The sequence below is a fragment of the Crinia signifera genome, chromosome 4 (genome assembly GCF_055691185.1).
Source record: "Crinia signifera chromosome 4, ASM5569118v1, whole genome shotgun sequence".
Taxonomy (NCBI): Eukaryota; Metazoa; Chordata; class Amphibia; order Anura; family Myobatrachidae; genus Crinia; species Crinia signifera.
The window spans coordinates 200,517,171-200,540,299 of record NC_139220.1 but is presented as its reverse complement, the minus strand read 5'-3'; positions in this window follow the sequence as shown (position 1 = coordinate 200,540,299).

The following is a 23,129-nucleotide window of genomic DNA, read 5'->3' as shown; positions in this document are numbered from 1 at the left end:
TATATACAGTAGCTACCTGTTGCACCATAAACTAAACACTATGGTATATTTCTAAGTATATAGTATTAGGGGTACATTTACTTTTAATAGGGAAAAGTAAGGGATTTTGCCCTTAGAAACCAATCTAGCTGTCCTATAAACTATCCTATAAATCATACACATAATCTGAGTGTTTGCTATGGGAAACATCCCATCTTTTAGAAGCTTTAATAAATGTACCCCTTAAGGTCCATATGCATTGGGTGAATTGGTGCTGAAAGCAGCTTACTTTTACTGTTTGAGCTGCTCAAAAGCTGGCCAGTGTTTATGACCAGGTGATAAGCGATGAGCACTGATGAGTCATCACCGGCCGTCATCGGTCATCTGCTGGTAAGCCACTCACCCCCGCAAAAATCACTTGGACGGGCGAAAATCATTCAACATGTATGCACTGAGAGATTTTCAGCCCAGCGATTTACCCTGTCATCTCTGTGCATAAACACTAGACAGAAAACACCTAGCGTGTATTCACCTTTAGAGTCAAACAGTGAAATGTAAATGCTTCACAGTTTCAGGGTTTTTGCAAAATGAATCCCACACTCAAGAGTTAGATTTTTTGGTTTTAGGCCCAGGCAGCACATTGGCTTCCTTTTTTATCATGAGCAGGAATTGGTACCACCGGTGGCTAACGTACACAAACAACATCTTCAACATACAAGTTGTGGTTGTAGTGCTGCACTCCGCTCCTTTTCTTTATGTGAATGTGAGTGATGATCGACAAAGTGTGTTTATTAATACATTTACTTTGTAGGGTCATGCACTTGACATGCAAATAATATTACAGTGTGGCATACCATAAAATATACAATAAACAGTGCTGAAAAACATGCAATAAATCACAATGTTGACAGTATCAATTTAAACATATAGGTAATAATAAACAGTATTATTACAAGGATGTCCAGTGGGTATTGGGGTGTGGTGTGACCACTTGTGGTTGTCGGTGGTCAAACCACTGTGGGGGGATATTCTGTCCAGGCAGATGTATCTGTGGTGTGTCTGGTGTTTGGTGTTCTGCAAACACATGGGTAGCGGGGTGGGGGGTGGTGGGTTTTGTAACGGGATCCATTTGGGCTTTTCCACTCCTGATGTTAATGCCTGTAGAATGCTTCCCCAATATATGTTCTGGTTCCTGCCGGCTGCAGCGTCCCACTGGTCGGCAGTTCCCCAATGTCGACTTGTGTGTCGACGCTGGGCCTGATGCCAAGTTAAGGTGCGGGTGCTGCTTGATGAGGGCGATTGGGGGTGCTGTTCTTCCCGGCTGCTGGTCGACATCCTCATCATCCTCAATAGCGTCAGGTTGTACATAAATATCCAAAAATGTAATAATAATTAGTTATCGAAGAGGGGCGCAGATGATTGAGATGCTTTGTCAAGCTGCAGTGCACATATATTAAGGTTGTCACACCCATACAAGTTTAAACAATAGAAGAAGGGATTATGCTGCACGCTGTCTTGTTATGGAATAATTGATAAATGAATTAAAATGTCAAGGTGTCAATCATGTAAATAATGCAGGGTCCTGTGTGGCAATAAAGGTTGCTTCACTACTCAGCTTTATGTCAGCAGCCCTAATCTGAGCATTATGTAAGCACCACTACTCGGCATTATGTATATGCGCCACTACATTGAGCATTATGGGGCAGATGTATGAACGGTCGGTATGGGGGAGAAGGGGTATTAGCGCACGTTATGTGCACTGATACCGCTTCTCCCCCATGTATGAAGCAGCCAGCAGTGCGGTAATGGACAGGGGTGCTATGCGCCCCTGTCCATATCGGCGCTGCTATCAAAATGATAGCAGGCCGAATGTATGAACGGTCAGCATCGCTGACCGTTCCGCACGAAGCCTGCTTTGGCTTCGCCAGCATCAGGCTGGCGAAGCCCTATGTAAACAGCAGGGACAGCGCTGTCCCTGCTGTCAGCTGTGGGCTGCGCTGGGGATCTCGCGTGAACAGCGAGATCCCGCGCATGCCCAGTGCGGCCGGCTGGGGGACAGGAGATAGCGCATCAGTATTAACTGATGCGCTATCTCCAGAAAGGGACATCGCCGGAGGGGGGAGTTAACGCTCCCCCGCTTCGGCAGACAAGATGTTAATACATCTTGTCGATGTCCCTTCCTGCTTCGCCTCGCTATTGAGGCGAAGCAGGAAGTATCATAGCGGCGCGATAAGCGATGCTATGATACATCTGCCCCAATGTAAGATGCAATAATCTGATCATTATGTGTAAGCATCACTTCTCTCTGCATTACGTGTATGGGGCACTAATATGGGCATATGTAAGATGCACTACTCTGGGCATTATGTAAGCGGCACATCTCTGTACACCTGCCAATGACTCGCTCGTGCACATATTTGTATGCAGAGCAGATCTTAGCTCACTGCGCGTGCGTACTGCTTTTGACTTAAAAGAAATGGTCTAGCGAACTAACTTGTGCAGAGTAGGCATAATGTGGGTGTATTGATGGGCACCGCCACAAAACTGGACAAAACTGTCCGGTAGCCACCACACTGTAGCCACCACACTGGGGTGGTGGCTACATGTGCTGGGCATAGGCGAATTTAGGGGGTGGTCTGGGGGTGCACAGGACCACCCATTAGCCCATTTTGTAGCTAAGGGATGGGACTTTCCAACGAGCCCAGCCCCGTGTCTCTAGCCCACTGGGAACCGGAGATACTGCCAGGCAAAGCTGGAACGTTTTCTCTATAGGATAACATGGGACCCGCTAATTCCAACCCCCACTCAGTTCAACGGCTGCCAGTTCCCCCTTTGGCATCACTGAAGCTCGAGGTTGATCTCAGTCAAACCCAAATCGCTGGGCCTTCAATCTGATACCAGGCTGGATCCATGTGGGTTAATTGGTTCCAGGGATATTGAGGTTAAACCGTTTTTTAATTTCTTAAATGTAATTTCTTCAATATGATACTGGTCTCATGTAAATGGGTCAGTTGGTTCAGAAGATATAGCTGGTTGGTTAAAGGGGGGTAGGGAGAGGGGAGTGGTTGTCTCTCCCCCTCACACCAGAAAATGAAGGGAATAGGCTGGTGTATAAGGGGTCAACCAGAGAATGTCCCTGCATGATCCTGGGACCATATTCCCGGGTAAATCCCTGCATTTTCTGTTGTGAAAGGGGTATTATTTCAAACAGCCGTGACCTGCAGTGCTCTGAATACAGCCGGGCAGCCCCCTGCTCTCTGCCCAGCTGTCAATGACTGTCACCCATGCAGCTTCCGCTCCAATTCTTCTCCCCGCTTTCACCTCAGCCCGCCCCCCCTTTAATCATGTGGTGCCGGCGCCCAGCGTGCTCCCCCGACGTCATGCACAACAACAGCGTGCACAATATTTCAAATGTCCACTCGGCTAGTGGGGACACCAGGAGGGGAGTGGGAGCGTGCTCTGCGCTGCGCTCTGCTCCTTACCCCATAGAAGCAGCTGCACCGCTCTCCATCTCTCCCTGCAGCAGCAGCGAAGGCTCATATAAAAATTTACAGTAAGTGGCACTTTTGTGGGCATTGCTTAAGGGATGCTACAAGTGGCGGTATGTGGGGGCATTACGCATAATGTGTGGCTTAATGTGTAAGGGGCAATACGATGTGCAGCATCATGTGTAAGGGGCATTGTGTGTGCAGCATCATGTGTAAGGGGCATTATGTGTGCAGCATCATGTTTAAGGGACATTATGTGTGCAGCATCATGTGTAATGGGTACTATGGTGCACGGCATAATTTGTAATGGGTACTATGGTGTGCAGCATCATGTGTAATGGGTACTATGGTGCACGGTATCATGTGTAATGGGTACTATGGTGTGCAGCATCATGTGTAATGGGTACTATGGTGTGCGGCATCATGTGTAATGGGTACTATGGTGTGCGGCATCATGTGAAATGGGTACTATGGTGCCATCAAGCAAGAACCCAATAGCAATGAGCACGTAGGTAAGCAGCACTTATGTGGCAAATATGTAATGGGCATTACGGTTTGTTATATAGTATGTAATGGGCATCATGATGTGTGGCATAATGTGTAATGGGCATTATGGTATGTGGCCTTATGTGTAATTGGCATTACGGCGTGTGGCTTTATGTGTAATAGTATTACGGAGTTTGCTAAAATGTGTAATGGGCATTACTGTGTATGGTCTAAAATGTAATACCACACCCCTTTTTGTGATGCCACGCCTCCTTCCCATGAGACCACACACCCTTTTTGCCACGCGGCTATGCCACGCAAAGGTCCCCCTGCTGTTATGTCTAGATCTCGGACCATCCATTACCATAATTCTAGATTCGCCTATGGTGCAGGGTGGTGACTTTGCTCAAATGTGCGAGCGCTCGGCCTGATCAAGCTCAAAATCATTAGCTCCATAAAAGTAAGTTTTACGCCTTGCAGCCCAGCATACACAATTGATAAACTACATACACCTGCATGCAATACACACCCGTGCAGCATACAAGGTTCTCTCATTAATCAATTAACTAACTACGTGTCAGCCACACAGGAAGCATACTCAACCTTAACCATTTAAACGTCTCTGCATCCATATCTCTTACATATTTTTTTGTTTTAACACACAATTACACCACCATTCTTAACTGCTATTATGTGCCATTTCAAAATTGGCAACCTTAACAGACAAGTGTGCCTGTCATGTTCGGACAATAGATTGAGAATTACTTAGGAAAGTGTTACATTCAGAATACAAGAAAGATACATGAAATAAGAGTTAATTAGTGGCATAATTGGTGAAGTAAATTATTAAATGGATTTCAATAAACACTATAAAATGAGGGTAATTGGTTAATGGGTTGGACATTACGTCAAAGTGAATTTGAGCTGTGGCATGTGAAACACCCACAGTGCCTGTTCACTGGGCCATCCGCTCGGCCGCACTATGGATGTCTGAGTGGACAGGACGAGCTCCGTGTGAGCACATTAAGGTATGTGTGGTAGAATGCCAAACCCAATTTGGCTTTAGATGTGAATGAACGGGTTTGCTGGTCTTATGGGTGTAACTTCACTGCCCATGTCCATGTGCAGTCCATTCGCTTGCTACGTGCGAATACGTGTCCGAATGAATCAACCAGAATGAGGGCCAGTATGTGTAACCAGCACTACTCTGGGGATTATGTGTGCATTGTTTATGCTGCATTACACTGGACATTATATCTAACAGGCACTGTATGCATTATGTGTAAGTGGCACTACTGTACGCATTATGTGTGAAGCGCGCTAAAGTCAACACTATGTCTAACCTGCACTACTCTTGGCATTAGGGGCCTTATTTTGGTTTGCATGGGGGACAATGTTTTACTTCTGCAGGTGCACATTTCTGCACATGGGCATATTCTGGGTGCGAGCGGGCATGGTGTACTGCTAGTTCACTGTCACATTCACACCTAGCAGTGCGGGCATGGGGTGGCAGCGGTGGACTGTGCCCATGGGAATGCCCAGCATTTCATTGGTGTTCCCATGGAAATGCTGGGCATTCCCATGGAAATTAGGCAGTGATGTGGGTGCTGGAGGAGGGCAGCTGACATCACCAGATTTCAGCTGCCCGTCCTCTTACCGTACAGGGAGCACACAAAGCTAAGACACCAGAAAGTGTCTTAGTTTTACTTGCACCTTCAAAATCATACCATGGTCTGCGACCATGAAATTATTTGTCCCACGCACCCAAGGCTGTGAATGGATGTTTATGCAAAATATCCATTCACAGCCGTGAGGGGAACTCGGTGAGCAAGGGGGGTTGTCCGAGTGGCGGGCGGCGTTTAATCCATGCGCAAAACTGCAAATTTTGCAGCATTGCGTGTGGACCAGAATAAGGTGAGCTATTAGGAGCGCTATTGTGAACACTATGTGTGACCTGCACTATAGCTAAGAGGCATTATTGTGGGCATTATGTATAACCAGCATTACTGTGGGCAGTAGGTGTAAAAGGCACTATTACTGTTGTCATTAAATATAAGGCACCACTGTGTGGCGCAATATTTATACAGGGTACTACTGTCTGAACTAACATAAATGATCCCTACTGTGTGTGTGGTAACATGAATAAGTGACACTAGTGTGTGGTGTAATGTGAATCAGTGACACTACATGCAGTATAATGTTAAGAAAATTGTGCTACTGTGTGGCGCAATTTAAAACACACTCCTTGTGAGAACGCACCATTTTTTGGGGGCCTCTAAAGTGTGCGGTCTCTTTTAAAATGTATGGGAGGGCACAACTTTACAGTTTGCATGGGGGGACCCCACACCCTAGCACTAGCCCTGACTGCAGGCACATATATTGAATCTAAAACCCACAAGATACAATGCCATGACGATGATGTTTTGCCTCATTTTGGTATCCCTTAAGTTTGGATGGTCTAAATTTTCAGAAAATCAAGCCCACTCAATAAGAAATAAAACTAAGGTTTTTTTTCAGACCTGATCGGTTCTCTTCTAATTTGCATAGCCCTGCAATGTAAACACAGCCCATCCACTTTGAATTCTCACCCTCTGCAAGCCTGTGATTCAATGAGCACAGCTAGTGAAAATTATGTCAATCGTGATTAGCAGCTAATCCATATGCACGACGCTCACCATCAAATGATTTTTTCCCCTGTGTGCAGTCTGTGTAAAGCCCAGAACTCATTCTGCGACTGCCATAGAAACAAGCTGTTTGAGGCTGGAGCTGATGTCAAACTCAATCGCATGGGCATGCCTGCATTTTCCAAGAAGCTATCAGAAAACAGCCGGTTATCACCCACAAATGCCTGCTTTTTATGGATCAACTTATGTATGACCAGCAATAAAAAAAATAGTAGGAGTTTATTGCAGGATTGCCTTAAGGCCCCCATACATTGAGGTGATTTCGTCCGATTGGGACCAATCGGCCCGTTAAATCGGTCCAAATCGCCTCTCCCTGACATGCAGTCGGGTCCAATGCATGGTCCCATGCACATCGGACCCGACTAGGTGGTCGGACCGGCTGGCCGTCCGACCACCCATTCTGGGGCGGGCGGGAAGCAGGGACGCATGCGATCCATCACAACGGATCGCATGTGTCTCTGCCGCCGGGAAGGTCCCGGCGGCTCGCATACCGTCAGGTGTCCGTACACTGCTGCGAGACGTCACAGGCAGTGTATGGGCACCTTTACACATGCGCAAGGCAAGCCGTACACATGCACAGACTATCAATTATAACCTGACCTGCAAATTCGCAGCTGTGCAGTCAGGTCATAAAAACCCTAATGGCTCTTAAGCTGGCCATACATCTACAGATTTTTTTCTCACATCTGGCTGGTTGGAACACAAACCTGGTAACGTCTGTAGACAGTTTTTGACAGTTTTCCAGCATTTTGAAACAAATGGTAAACTGCCATTTGCTCTGATCCAATTCCAGGTTTTTGTTCCAACCTGCCAGATCTGACAATAAATATGTAGATGTATGGCCATCATTAGTTTTATATACATTTGCGGCTTTGGTGTTACTTGGTGGCACCTGGGATTTGAATATTGTTCAAAGAGTTCATGGCAGGGGTTAAAGTGAGGGGGAACAGGGTGGATCTGAGTTCCACCACATCTAATGGTGAGGTGGAACATTTTAACCTCCTCATTGACCCTGCACAATAATTTGCTCAGAAAAGCGTTCTAGTTTGCAGGAGGATGCCAAAAACACCCTACCACTGGCCCTGTCTGGGGTAGATGAGGGGGTAATTAGGTGGCAGAGAGAAATTAGTTCCCCTACCTCTGCATGACCGCTTTAAGCCATGGTTCACAGGTTGCAAACAGAATTTTGGTAGACACAATATCTTCTGTGCCAAGAATATGGCTGGTTCAAATCAGTGCTGAGGTTCATGACAAGCCAACAACATATTATTACTCATATAAATATATTCAGAAATTCTTGTTCTTTATACAATGCCAATATAGTGTAAAGCTAGAGCTGTAAGTAAAATAAATTATTAAATAAAAAAAGTGTGATCTGCACTTTAAAAAATGCCTTATGGTTACATTTTTCCCTTTGGTTACTACTGTGGGAAATTCATAAAACCACACTAAGTATTATATAATAAATGTACATTTAAAAAAAATACATAACACAATACATATACTATACAGTATGTAGTATTTCAATATGCAAACTATTGATTTTTTGAGGCAGCTGATGGTAATAAAGAAACCATTACTGCACAGTCCCTTAAGGCACCCTAATTGTCAACATTTAAAGTAGATCCATGGCTTAGCACAGATCGTTAATTAAAACTGACTAAGGTACTAATGTAGTCAACTGTGGACAGGCATGGATATACATAAAACCTAGTCCGTTACCACACAAAAGGCCAGATGTATCAAGCTTCAAAAAGTGACAACATGGAGAGGGATAAAAAAAAACAACCAATCAGCTCCTACCTGTCATGTTAGGCTGGGTTTGAAAAATGACAGGCAGTAGCTGATTGGCTGCTAGTATATCACTCTTCATTTTATCACTTTTTGAAGCTTAATACATCTGGTCTACAGGGACAGCATTCACACCAGAGGGACATTTTGAACTCTATGTATAAAAATATTCTAACCTAATGATAAGGAAATATTTAGGAGGATTTGTAAATATTATTTTATCCTAGAGAATTTTTCCAATTCAAAACATTATGATATACATTATATCATGGAGGAAGTGAGAAATACTGTCAGAGAGAATTGTGCACTATCTTACAGTAGACTGGATTGTTACAGGACTGAGGGGTAGATTTATGAAGCAGTGATAAGGGAGGATAAGTGATAAAGTCCCTGGTACTTTATCACCTGCCAATCACCTCCTGACTGTTCCTTTTTCAGCCCAGCCTGTAAGTTAACAGTCAGGAGCTGATTGGTCGGTGATAAAGTACCAGGCACTATATCACTTCTCCTTCATTATCACTGCTTCATAAATCTACCCCTGATAGAGGTTTGTAGGGTTGTAGTGTAGTGTGATGTAAAGTGTGATATATTAAATCAAAAAGACTACAATTACATGAAGAATGTGATGGAGCTAGGGAGTAAACAAAAATGTAGGTAGTATTAATGCATTTCAGTGGTTATGCATAAAGACTTGTAAGGTTTATGCAAATCTTTATGTTTAAGGAAAGAAGGTTAAAAAAAATGAAAAGTGAAAGTGACCCAATTTGAATAAACATTTCAGTATTTAGATTCAGTTAACAATGTTGCTAAATTATTTAATTTCTGTTCTACATATTTTTTATTCTTTTTGCAGTTGATTCATTAATATATTAATGTATCTTTGTATCAAAATAAGATAATTATTGTCAGTTAACTGTATGTATAAAACAGTTCTGCATTACAACTCACTCAAGAATATTTAGAATTACATATGTTATATTTTAATATTGTTGTGTAATTTTACTTTAATAAATATAATCAATATATTCCTTATTACATCATTTTGATTTTAATAAGTCAAGTTTAGTTGATATATGAGAGGCATTGAAATATGTTCAGTAAAATGGATTTTTTTTGACAGTCTGCAGCTAGATACTCAGTAGCATTTTTATTTTTTAATGAAAACTTTATTGTATTACTATTGTGCTATTGCTATATTCCCAAACTTTACTTATTGACTTATGCTGGATTTAATGAATTTAACATGCTACCCACTTTTTCAATAATATTGTCTTCATTTCATTTTCTGATGAAAAAAATGCAGCATAAGTGACAGCCTAGAAAATTACTGTCACTAATAGATAGGAATTAAATGATCTGCAATAATTTGCTGTTGTCAACCAACAGTAATTCAATTTCATTTTAATTCTGGAGCAACACATTTTAACCTCTTAAAAGCTGGAAGGCCTCAGAAATATGTTTATTAAGGAAATGGGCATTCATTTTTGAATTCTTCAACACATTTGTCTAAAACTGTTATTTTTAAACGACAATTACAGGTTGAGTATCCCTTATGCGTATTTTTGATAAGGGATTTTTAAGATTTTTGTAAAAAAATTTTTAACATAACTAGTCCCCTGGTGGTGCCCCGATGAACCCCCAGTGTCCACTGTGTCCCCCGGCGACCTTCAGGATCCTCTTCAGCAGTCCCAGGGGTGTATTGTGCAAGTGTGCAGGCGCACTCACGCAATGCACCCTGGAACTGGAGATGTCAATGAAGAGGATCCTGAAGCTCGCCGTGGATGCAGGGGGATGTGGTAAGTATGAAAAATGGGCGGGGGGAATACAAAAGCAAAAACAAAAACAAAAAACTCTGAAAAATCACAGTTTTTGGAATATTTCGGTTATTGGATATACGAATAAGGGATACTTATACTGTAAACTTCTTTGCATAATGTTATAGTGGAACTGATTGATTTACTTTGTTCCTAATTGTAAAAGTCAAAGGAATACTATTACCAAATAATAAAAATTGTAATTTTGCCTAGTTTGTTTTACACATTATATCTGTAATAGAGTATTTTTTTAAATAAAAAGAGCACTAATACATAAACTATTTTCTGCGGTAAATCCTATCAAAGTTAGAGAAAGTTTGTGAGAAAAAGATACAATTTAAGAATTTTTCTGAGTGACCTAACGTGCAGAATATATTGAGCAATTATTTAATACACTTATCAAAGTGGAAAAAGCTTTAAATATAAATGAATCTGTAAAACTGAGCTAAAGCTAATCAAATATGAAACATTGTAGACAGTGATCTCTGCAACCTTGCTTTTCTGGTTAATCAGAATAACCACATGCCTTAATCATTGAATCAATAAAATATCTTCTTAGCAGAAATGTGCTCTGTGCTACAGGAGAATTTGTATAACATTGTACAGCTGTTTACTTAATGTAATACATGGTACTTTACAACCAGAAAATTGTTTACATTATAAAAAGGATAGTGTTTGCCATCAGTGTGCACAGGGCAATACCATTTACTTCATAAAAAGCTGTAATTCTATATACATTACTAGTTTAGCACTTTTGCATTTATGTACCTTTACAGAAAGATTAGTTTTTTTATCTTCGTTCATAGATCTAAAAGGTACACTATATTACAATGTACAGATGTCAGATCTAAAGATTGGCACTTTTCAGCTTTATTTCTTTGCCTGTACTACATGACATTATAATAGAATTAATAATAAGATGTTGAGCCATCATCATGCTGGAAGCATTATTCCTCTGTCTCATCCCATACAAGGCAGACAACCTCAATAGCTTTTTATAAATAGTGTTATTAGAAAATGGAAAACATTTTATGCAAAGCAAACCATGTACATTAGGAAACAATAACATGACAAAGTTAACATACAATTCCACCTTTAACATGTAAAATGTTCAACAGCACCCTAGATGAGTTTGTCTAGCATTTAACCAAGCATAGAGAATTGTTGAACAGAGTTCCAAGTGGTTGAGCACATAAAGCATAGTCCAGCATGTAGGAAAGCATAGCTTGTTGTATAAAGTCCTCAGTGCTTAGGACTATACTGTAGCTCAGTCCAGCATTGTGGTAAATAAAATGGAAAACATTCCAAAGCAGATTAGCAAATAAGCACAGTCCAGCATTTATAAATGCATACCTAGTTGTATATAGTTCTTAGTTAAGTGTTATAGCTCAGTCCAGCATAAGCATTTAATCCGCAGCATTAAATAACACCTGATTTAAGCTTCACCTTGTCCAGCACAAATATTCCCATGAGAAGCACTTACTTATTATCCAGGTTTCTCTCCAGGCTTGCTCGGGGACTCTCTCCTGTGGTTACGCTTCGGCGCTCTGGTGTCTGGCCGGTGCCAGGGGTGTGCGACTGACAGCTCCTGCAGTGTCATCCCAGTGAGTGCTACTGATGCAGCCTATGGCCCTCCTGACAATGCGCTCCAGTATGTGTGTGACTGGATGCCTGCCCTTACACTCTGGCTATGCCCTTTGGGTCAACAGATGGCGGTTTCTGGTCTCGCAGGATCTGGCGAATAGGAAATTCCCTGTTACCATCAGTAACGGCCTGTTACTGACTCCACCCACTACGCAGTGGGTGGGGATATCACTTCCACCACCATACTCCTACCAAGTGGCCTTTGAACCAATGGTACCTACTCAGGCCCAAATGCTGGCATCTGAGTACTACCTGCTGGGGACTGGCGTCGGTTGGTTCCCCACTAGTCATGGACCAGACCTCTGCTTCGGTAGCTGGCAAAGCGGAACTTGGAGACGCTGGATCCTTTACCCAGTACAGTCAGAGAATGGAAATAGTCCAGTAATTCTGTTAGTCACAATATGAAAATGGTCATCTTGAGGCAAAGATGTTTTTTTTTTGCTCAAATAAGCCCTTAAAAAGGAACCTCTCCTAGATCCCTATGATGCACAGCATACAGAAAGATGTTACAGCATTCAGATTCAGGAGGATGTACAAATACCAGGGCTCACGGGCCCTCTTTAAATAGGCAGAAAACACACTGGCATGGTCAGATCCTCCTCATATACCTTTAGGATTTGCATATCATTCAGATCATACCTGAAAAGCATAACTAAATCAAGATTACATGCCAAAAGGATAAATCCAATTTCCTTAGAATACTTAACTTCCAGGAAAGGTAGAGATCATTTCATTATCTCCTGGACATGTTTACATAAAGAAACAAAAAAGTCTCTGTTATCGACACCTTGTCCACAGCAACACGTTCTTATGTTGATCAAAGCACCCAGCCCACTACCTGCTGTGCAATGTTTATTCTCCAGGTATTCTGTTAGCAAAAGGACAATTTAGCATCACAGTGTCTGCTGGGCTCCTTCCTCCAGAAAAGTGCATTTTAAGTTTAGAATGCATTCCTCAATACTCAATACAATATACAAAATATATGGTGCAGTCCCAGCTCAGTGCTGGACATACAATTCATAAGTACATATAATTTGTGCCTTGTGCCCAGCAGAAGGCTTCAACTCACAGCAGCGCTGCAGCCGGGGACCTGTCCCAGCTCAGTGCTGCTCATGCAGTTTATTTATTTCTTTTAACCATATTTTTTTATTGAAGACAAATAGTTACATGGACAACTGTTAAATAAGGTGAATTAGCATACATACATCGATGTGGCAACAAATAGTGATGATTGTTGTGTTACAACTTCAATCATATCCAGGTATAGTCCTAAAAGGCGTCAGAAGTTAGTTGTGATTATCCAGTGCGTTTGGGTGCATCAGTGGAGTAGGTGGTCCAAAGAGGAATTAGGAGGCCACAAAAGTCCATTAAAGATGTAACAAATATGAATTTCATATTGTATGAGGTTGAAGAATTGTGACATGTCCAATTGGTTACATTTGCAGAAAAGATACAACATTTTTTTCCTTTTATATAAAGAATAAACAGTTCTTGTATAACAGACTTAAACAGCTTGTAAGTATCGTACTGTATACAATTATTTAAACTTATATTATATATGGTACAAAAGGGGAGGAGTGAAAGAAAATAGTAGGAGGGATAGTCAGAGGGCAAAGGCGAGGGGGGAAAGGTTGTAAGGATATAATATTTGGGAAAGGGGGGTGTGAATTAGTGTGATTAAGGCGGGAGGAGAGAAAGAGGTGTAAATTAAGATGAGCAAAAAAGAAATAAAAAAGTAGATAATTGTAGAGGTCAGAGAAAGTTTTGAATAAGTATGAGTATAAAAGAATAGAAACATTGAGCAAATAGCACGTAATAGTGTTATAAAAGAGCTGAAATAAAAGGTGAGTAGAGTAAAGAGTTCTAATAACCAGAGCCGAATTTCCCATGAGGCACATGTTTGGGGGCGGCACTTGGATGCCTGTGATGGTATTGTCAGCCCAAATTGTACCAATAACTGCAAAATATCCACTGTACTGTACTATATTCCAGCGTAAATGATAGGACATGCAGACACTGCCCTTGTAAACTGTCCTACTTAGTAAATATGTATTCATAATAAAAGAACATGTCACAGTTAGTGGCTTTTTAAAATAAAACCATTATATTGGCTATTATCAAATGAGGGCTTATAAGTAATCAATAAAAATAATATAATTAGACGGGGTGGGGGGACGGCATTATTGTTGTGCCTAGGGGCACCGTCATCCCTAAATCCGCCCCTGCTAATAACCCAGTAGTAACCAGTAGTAGTAAAAGGATATTGATTCTATAAACAATTGTAACCAAGAAAGTTATATTTAACAAGAATAGATTACCTAGTAAGTATTAATAGAACTGTACATTAAGCATGAACTGCTGAAGATCAATTCTTATATCAAAGTTAGTGATCATTCTATTGTAGCTAGCAAAGGTATATTATAAACGGGAGCTTTGTGTCAAGTAGGAAATGAGATGTAAAGGTTTAGGTACGTAATTAGCAGCTCATGTAATTGCTCCTAAAAGATATACAAAGTATAATAAAATGAATACAGTAAGGGGTGGGATTAGTTGCAATAGGTTGAAAAATATCCCTTCAAAGGGGAGTAGAACTAAGTGGGATTTATAGGATGCCGGGTGGAATGTAATTATATCAACCAATGGTTTTGATGCATCTCATATGGAGCCATCTCCAATAGCCCCATGTTGCTATGCATCGTCTGTGCTCTGGGAAAAGCCGGAATAATAGTCACCATGGGTGGAATAGAAAGGTCAATCTCAATGCATTTAGCAGAGACTTGCATCTCTAGAGACATTACATTACATTACTTATCCTCAGAACTGATGAAGTTGAATCAAAAGATTTTGTGTGATCCAGAAAGTGTTAATGACTCCTAAGTTGTCACACTCAGCAAGTTATAGCAGTTTCTATCCTGTAGCAGGAAGCTGGGAGAGCTGCACAATAACTGGCTATGTCAGTGATCCTGCAATGGGCAATGGCATAAAGCTGTCGTAGGATGCCTGCATGAAGAGCCTGACTGCGTACTCAATGTCTTCCGGTTGTGTGAACAGTATGGCTATTTTCAGCATAGAGCTGGAACAAAACAACATTGGGACCCGAGCAGGGCTACAGGCAAGACAGTGCAGGTCTGGCCAGCAGTGGACAGGATCTCTATTCAGCAAAGTGGTACTTCCTCCAGCGGCAGCTCCGTCTGCTTTAACACAGCGTTCAAGGAGAGACTGTGTGTGGGTCACCAGCGGGCATCAGCGGCAGGTCCAATCACCTCTTGTCAGGCACTTTGAGTGTACAGGCAGCTCAGCTGGAGGGAGCAGCCGCCTCCCGATGGGTAGTTGTCTCATGCTGAGAATCTCAGAGGCATCCTAGTGATGAGTAGACTGTCACCCGCGTCTCCCTCACCTCACGTTCTAGCCTCCTCAGCTGTGACGAGTAGCCGCAGGGGTCTGGGTTGAATCGGGATATGGTTGTATTGTTGACCTGACTTAGGTTGACAGTCATTAGGTCGACATCGTTGTGTCAACAGGCAACAATGTCGACAGGGTTCTAGGTTGACATGGATGACATGGGACAAAATCCACATAGTTTTAGGTCGACAAATGCGTTAGGTCGACATGGGTTAGGTCGACAGGTCGCAAGGTCGACATGTGTTTTTACTGTTTTTTTGAGCCAACATGTGCCGACGGGCAGTATTTCATGCCCTAAACATAGCGAGCGAAGCAAGCGATGCGAGGGGCTGCGGTTCACTTCAAACTGTGTCCATGTTTACTGTGTCGACATTCAGGTAAAAAAAACAGTGAAATAAACCATGTCGACCTTACGACCTGTCCACCTAACCCATGTTGACCTAACGCATTTGTCGACCTAAACCCATGTCGACCTTGTCCTATGACGACCTAGACATCTGTCAACTTTCACCCATGTCAACCTAGAACCCTGTCGACCCAACAGTGTCAACCTAATGACTGTCGACCTAAGTTGGGTTGATAATACGATCCACACCCGTTGAATCAATTGGCAGCATGTGGGGAATATATAACGTTACATGCTCTCAATAAAAATGCTTGGATGTGCCTGCATTTTTCTAAACACTCCACAAAAACAGTCTTTTACCACCCACATACTCCTTCCTGTCAATCAAAATATGTGCAGGTTGGCTAAGGAGTCATCTCCAAACATAATTTAGTACATATTTGGTATATTGATCCTAATTACAACAATACTGAGTTGTAGGAATTCTAAATAATATATCAAATCATTTTAAGAACATAGAACATTATCTTATTGGAAATACAGTATATGCTTTAATATTAAAGATTATTTTATTGTTTTTCTTTTATAAAGAAAGATCAATGAATGTTTTGCCAAATATGTTTATGTACATAGTATGTGTTTTTAATTAAAAAAAATATATACAGGTTGAGTATCCCGTATCCGAATATCCCGTATCCGAATTATTATTTTTTTTGTTAAAAACTTACTGGGGACATTTGTAACAGCATTACTGAGGACATGATATGTAACTGGCACTATATATGTGCAAGACAATGATTGCTTGGCATTCAAATTCAATATCTGAGATAGTACACAAACTTTTTTCATGTTATTGAAACCTTGGGCCTTATTTTGGTTCATTCTTTCTGACAAAATCCTTCTTAGATGGACAAAACCATGTGCACTGCAGGGGGGGCAGATGTAACATGTGCAGAGAGAATTAGATTTGGGTGAGTAATTTTGTTTCTGTGCAGGGAAAATACTGACTGCTTTATTTTTACACTGCAATATAGATCTCACTTTGAAGTAAAACCCCACCCAAATCTAATTCTCTCTGCACATGTTACATCTGCCCCACCTGCAGTGCACATGGTTTTGCCCATCTAAGAAGGATTTTGTCAGAAAGAATGAACCAAAATAAGGCCCCTTGTTTTTTGAACAAATAAAATATATTTGTGTGCATTTCATGTGTTTGATATGTTTATACAACATAAATGCAAGATACTTCAAAATACATCATTGAAATATTAAAAGATTCTGAAATACGGAATAATCCGTTATCCAAAATTCTCCTGGTCCCGAGCATTTTGGATACGGGATACTCAACCTGTATACAGTATATATAAGAAGGTAAAAAAAAGACATAACAGTTTATGTTCATTATTTAAATGTATTTTTTGCTTGCAGCATGCAGATATTGTAGTGGATCTGTCAAGCTTGATTTATTTGAACATTGTATGCATGTAGCTACTATGGAAACAAGATTCATATTGTTTTTTATAGAATCAAACATCCTTCTCACAGAGCAACAGCATGAAAAAAAATATTCTGTTTTCTAATTGAATTTAAACTGTAAGTGATATCCCATTGAAAAAAACACCATGCAATCTTGATAAGGAAAACTAATGAGATGGCCTTTGCAGGGCTGGTCACATAATAGCCATGGTGACAAGAACCTCTATCAAGAAATAAAGCAGAAGATAAATGAGATTTTTCTAATATCCATTTCACCCATTGTTCACAAGTGTCACAAGGAACAGCTTCTATTTATCATATGGTTGTAAAGAACCAACGTGATTTTGCAAGGGAAGTCTAAATTGCACTTGCTTTATTGACTGTCTCCCCTTATATTTGTCACAATTGAATACAATATTGTCATATCAAAAATAGTTTAAGCTGCTGCTATTTAGTTCTTTGAAATAAATTATTTTAGCCACTAATAATGACCATAAGCCGCATATACGGTAGTACACTAGTAAGCCCGCTCAAAGCAAAGTTTCGAAAGCTAGTCTGCTATCTTGTGACTGCCTTTGTGTTTGTGCATGTGTGATAGTAGTTTCACTTGCTCCCAACAGATGGCAGTGTACTTTTATTTTCCCAAATATTCTACAAATATCAAATCGCCGCGGCTGGCCAGCGATGGGCGGCAATATATATAAATATATCCCGCCCGTTGGGTGGTGTATCTACTCGAGTGCTCTTGTATTCTCAAATACATGGAAAAACTAAGCGACAATAGAAAATCAGGGAACAAGAGCATATAAGGAGTATAAGAAATAAGAGCAATACTCATACTCTACCAAGGTATTTTCAGAAGTACTGTACCATAACTCTGAGGTTGATACACTTAAATTTACGGCCATTGAACATGTTGTTATGGGTCCAAGAGGAGGGGACTGTGAGAATTTACAATCACACCATGAGATGTTTTGGATTTATGAACTCAATACACTGAATTCAAATGGAATCAATGATAACTATGAAATAGCTCCTTTATTATAGTATTTTATAAGGTTTTCTAGTCCTATTTGGCTTTATTCTGATTCTCCTTTGTTATGTATTGCACCTTTTTACTTTGCATTATGAGATTTTAATATACTTTTATGGGCACTCAAGCATTTTAATATTATGGGTAAGATGGGAGGAACACCTTGCGGAATGGGAGGGAAGGCGCTGTGACCCACTAATCCCACCAGTCCTGTGTTTTGTCCAATCCACTACCAGGCAATATAAGCATCTAAATGTGGTTATCATAAGGGCAGAGGATTGCTGTTAGTAAAATGGCGACCGATGATTCATTGACCTACTTTGCATGCAATGTGCTTTTTTATAAAATGTGCTTTTCATATGAAATGAGTAGCTGTAAGTGAATATCTGTCTAGAAAATTAGATATTTATTCCAGATATCAATAAGAAGCATTGAAGCAGGAGATTGGTTTGTTCTGACAATTGGAAGCACCGCACTGGCACATGAGGATAACTCTTCCCACTGCTTCCGGTGACAGATGAAGCACATGATGCATTCCACTGTACAGGAAGTTACATGTAGACAGTTCTCCCCACTAAAATAAATAAGATATGTGTAACTGAAAGTTTGTGCTAAGCAGCTGTGGGGGGGTTTCTGAAACTCAGTAGGATTAACACCAATAATCCTCAACAATAGGCAAAAATGTTTTTATGAGTGACTGAAACAGTCCATAGCGCTACTATGATTTAACAACAATCCAATGTGCACAAAATAAAATCAAAGCGGATACTTCCCTTATATGTAAGAAGGAAAAGTTAATCGATTCTTTCAATGAAGAAAGAGTTTCTCTAAGTATGGAGTCCAGTGTTCCGGAATAATCGCAAGGAGTTGGAAAAAAGAAAAAACAACAGTGTGTATTACAGTTTATGATTAAATGAGTTCTAAACAGACGTTTCTCTGATTCTTTAAGTGTGAAAAAGAGGGCATACCCACTCACACAAAATAGGTGAATAAAAGGTTTCTTTAGACTGTGAACAGCCAGGAATCTAATTCAGAGGAGCGTACCTCTACTCACATCAGTATTAAATGGAAAAGGTCCATAAAGATTTATTTTAATAATCCCTTCCCTACCTCCCTTTAGCAGTATTATCCCAATAGACTCCTCTAACTTATTCCATTTGATGATTACTATGACATTGTGATATATATGCCTTGTTGATTTTAATGTTTTATGATCAAGCAATCTAATTTTATGCATTGTTTTCTTCTCTTCCAGCATTGTATTTATGGTTGCCTTGGTGATGGGTCACTGATGACGCCCCCACTGCCGACGAAGTTGTCTTAGCAGCGCGGTGACGTCATCTTTATTGCGCCAACCCGGAAGTGAGCGGGACTCCGGGCGGGACGCCAGCACGGGTGAGGTATTTAAATGGTTTTGTTTTTTGTATATCTTGTATCGCCTGAGGACAAAGCGGAGGCTTTGAAACGTTGCGTAATTAAAGTATTTTTTGCATTGAAGTGGAGTGCTGTGCTTTGGAAGTCTGCATCTAGTATTTGGCACGGGCACCCACGCAAGCACTTTAACAAGCGGCTGTGCTGGACACCACGATATTTGTGTATATATATATATATATATATATAGATTTGCATGCGGGTGGCACTCCTGTGTACAGTCGCGATATTGCAGGAGCCGGTGCCTTCCGTGTAGTATCCCCGCAGGGACGAATATTGGATGTGGTGGACAGCGGCACTCGGAGTAAGTAAGAAATAAACAGGCAGGAGACCTTGTTGTGACCGACGTTTCAAATCCTGTGCGGATTTTTTATACACACAACAAACAAGATAAAAAAGGGGCGCCCAATAGTGTAGTATTGTCAAATCAACAATATATTTATTGGTTAAAAATGCGATATATCACTAGTACATTCAGCGTACCATAAAAGTCCTCAGTGGTGGACTTAAAACCACATGGTGTAAAACAATCCACACTGGCAATATTGCAGGAACAATTTGTGCTTTTTAGCGGAACACTCACCGATACCACAGCAAGGTCTCCCCCGCTAGCGGCACTTCCAGAGGAATCCGGCGGTCAGCACAGCGGCTTGTCGGCTCGCGTCACCTGCTTTCAGAATCGCATCAGTTATGTCATGCCCCCACGCGTTTCGTCAGAGACTTCGTCAGGACTGACATCAGAAGTGGGGAGGTACATTTGCATGTGCCAACCCACTGAGATGCCAATCACCGGTGGCTCCTGATGCGGCTGTACACACAGCATGATACGTCGATATATCTTTACAAAATAGCAGCCCTGGCAATTATCAAAAGTACGCTGTGTGCATGTGCAGGTTCCCCTTGCAAATGGACCATGCAAAGACTAGCCTTCATTGGCAACTCGCAAGGAGATTGACAAGTGCCGGGCATTTGGGTGTGTAATTCCAGCATTTTCTGGGAGTGTCCAGAAAATTCCGACATTCCCTGGCCATTGGGAGTGAGAGCAGCTGACATTAGCAGCGGCCTCCTTCTCCCTATGGTCTTCACAGTGTCAAGTGAGTCTGGAATTCCTTAGTGCTGCGAGCAGGGGAAAAATCATATGATGTGTGCACAGCTGCAAATGCATTGAAAGCCGTGCACAGGGGTAGGGGAAAGGCGCTTGGTGGGGCGGAATTTACCGGTGAGCAGGTCTCAATCAGGCCCAATATAGAACTTCATGTATGCATTGTAACTAAATTAGTTGGCCAATATAGCAACCACATCTTAACCCTTTGTGGTCCAATTTTAGTTTTCCTTCTTCCACCAGGCACATTTTTTTGGAACAAGAAGTACACAGAAGTGACAGTACTTCTTTGTATGTTTACTAGAATAGCATATAATTGCAGTGCTTTACAACATCGACCTCAGCTCGAGTCTGACTAGATGTTGGACCACAAAGAGTTAATCAGGCCCACTGTTTGCCTCAGCAATCTTTCCCTTTAGAGTCCAGTAGAAATCAGCAAAGAAACTGTAGGAGACAGATGCTTCCTTCATGTCGAATGTTACCGTCTTGGATCACCATCTTGACCACTGTGACCATAGGTTGAGATTTGTGTTGTTTTAGTCACTGGTTAGCCAATGTAAGCTAAATCTTCTTCAGGCTGCCATCATATCCAGAAACCCAACTCTAGTAAGTCTGCATCCAACCACACAGATCTTGGACCTATTACCTCTACAAAATTGGGTTGACATGGCCCTACAGTATTTTGTAACATGGTGCCAGATGCTGCACATGCAGAGAACAGGTCTTGCAAATGCTCAGACCCCCATGGATTTTTTTCAGAAACCACAGAGTTTACATGCAAATCTAATTTAAGCCCTCAATTAAAAACATATACACTGACCTATAGAGAACTAAATCAAGGAGTTTGGATAATAAAATGTAATAAAAAAAACATCTGCAATGGTAATATCATAAAACACATAAAATTGTAAAACAAATAATAAAAAAAATAACAAAAAGCCTCTACAAAAGGCTTCTTGAAAAATCCTACTAGTGTGTGCAACTCCTGTATACAATAGGCTCCTATAATGACCAGAAGGGTCATTCATACAAATAATTTATGTATTACACAGTTAATGTTTTTATGCATTGCTCCTAATGGCTGTCTGAATGGCCATTGTGATTAATTTATTATTGGTTTGATTATCCAATTTGTAACATTATATTCAGGCTGTATTCTGTCAAAATGCATCTTCAATAGAAGGCAGCTCAAGCAAAAAGCAAAGCAGCTAAATGATTGCATAAATGTACCCTTATTAACAGAATCAAGTCTACAACATCCATTATCACAGTATTAATGCAGTGTTGAGTCACCATTGATAAAAATAAAAACTTTGCTGCATTTTTAAAAATAGATAGTACTTGATTCATTGATTGTTTTGTAAAGCAAATTGAGTATCCAGTAACTCTCTATGATACTCTGCTTGGTTGGGGGCATATTCAATTGAAATGGATAAAACTTAATTTAATTTTTCCAAGTAAGATATACGGCCACTTTTTCATTTTTGTAATTACATACAGTTTGGCCCTTATTCAGATCTGATCGCAGTACAAATTTGTTCTCAAAATGGGCAAAACCATGTGCACTGCAGGTGGGGCAGATATATCATGTATAGAGAGAGAGTTAGATTTGTTTGAGTTATTTTGTTTCTGTGCACGGTAAATACTGGCTCCATTATTTTTACACTGCAATTTAGATTTCAGTTTCAACACACCCCACCCTAATTTAACTCTCTCTGCACATGTTGCATCTGCCCCACCTGCAGGGCACATGATTTTGCCTATTTTGAGAACAAATTTGTACTGTGATCAGATCTGAATAAGGGCCTATATGTACACTAGTAAGCCCACTTGAAGCAAAAGATTCAAAGCTAGTCTGCTACCTTCTGTGCTTGTGCATGTGTGACAAAGAGATGTAGTTTGACTCTCTGCCAGCAGATGGCAGTGTTTCAGAGACTCATGGACACTAGACATATATATATATATATATATATATATATATATATATATATATATATATATATATATATAAATATATATATATATATATATATATTTATAGGTGAAGAAAGAAGACTGGCACTCGTAGGTCTTTTAAAGTTTGTATTCAGCAAACAGTGGAAAAAAACCAACGTTTCGGGGCTGCGCCCCTTTGTCAAGGTGTGTGTTCACACACACCTTGACAAAGGGGCGCAGCCCCGAAACGTTGGTTGTTTTCCACTGTTTGCTGAATACAAACTTTAAAAGACCTACGAGTGCCTTCTTTCTTCACCTACACTGTCTACCGAGACAGGCACCGGGGCAGTTGTCCTTATAGAGGGAGTGCCGGACCGTACTGCAAATATATATATTTATATATATATCGAAAAAGGGGGGTTTGTGACCTTCTTCCGCTCTAAGGTGGTGGCAGCACTTCTATAGTGCCTTGCTGTTATTAAAGGCACAAGGGATAGGAATGAAAAGAAGAGATATAG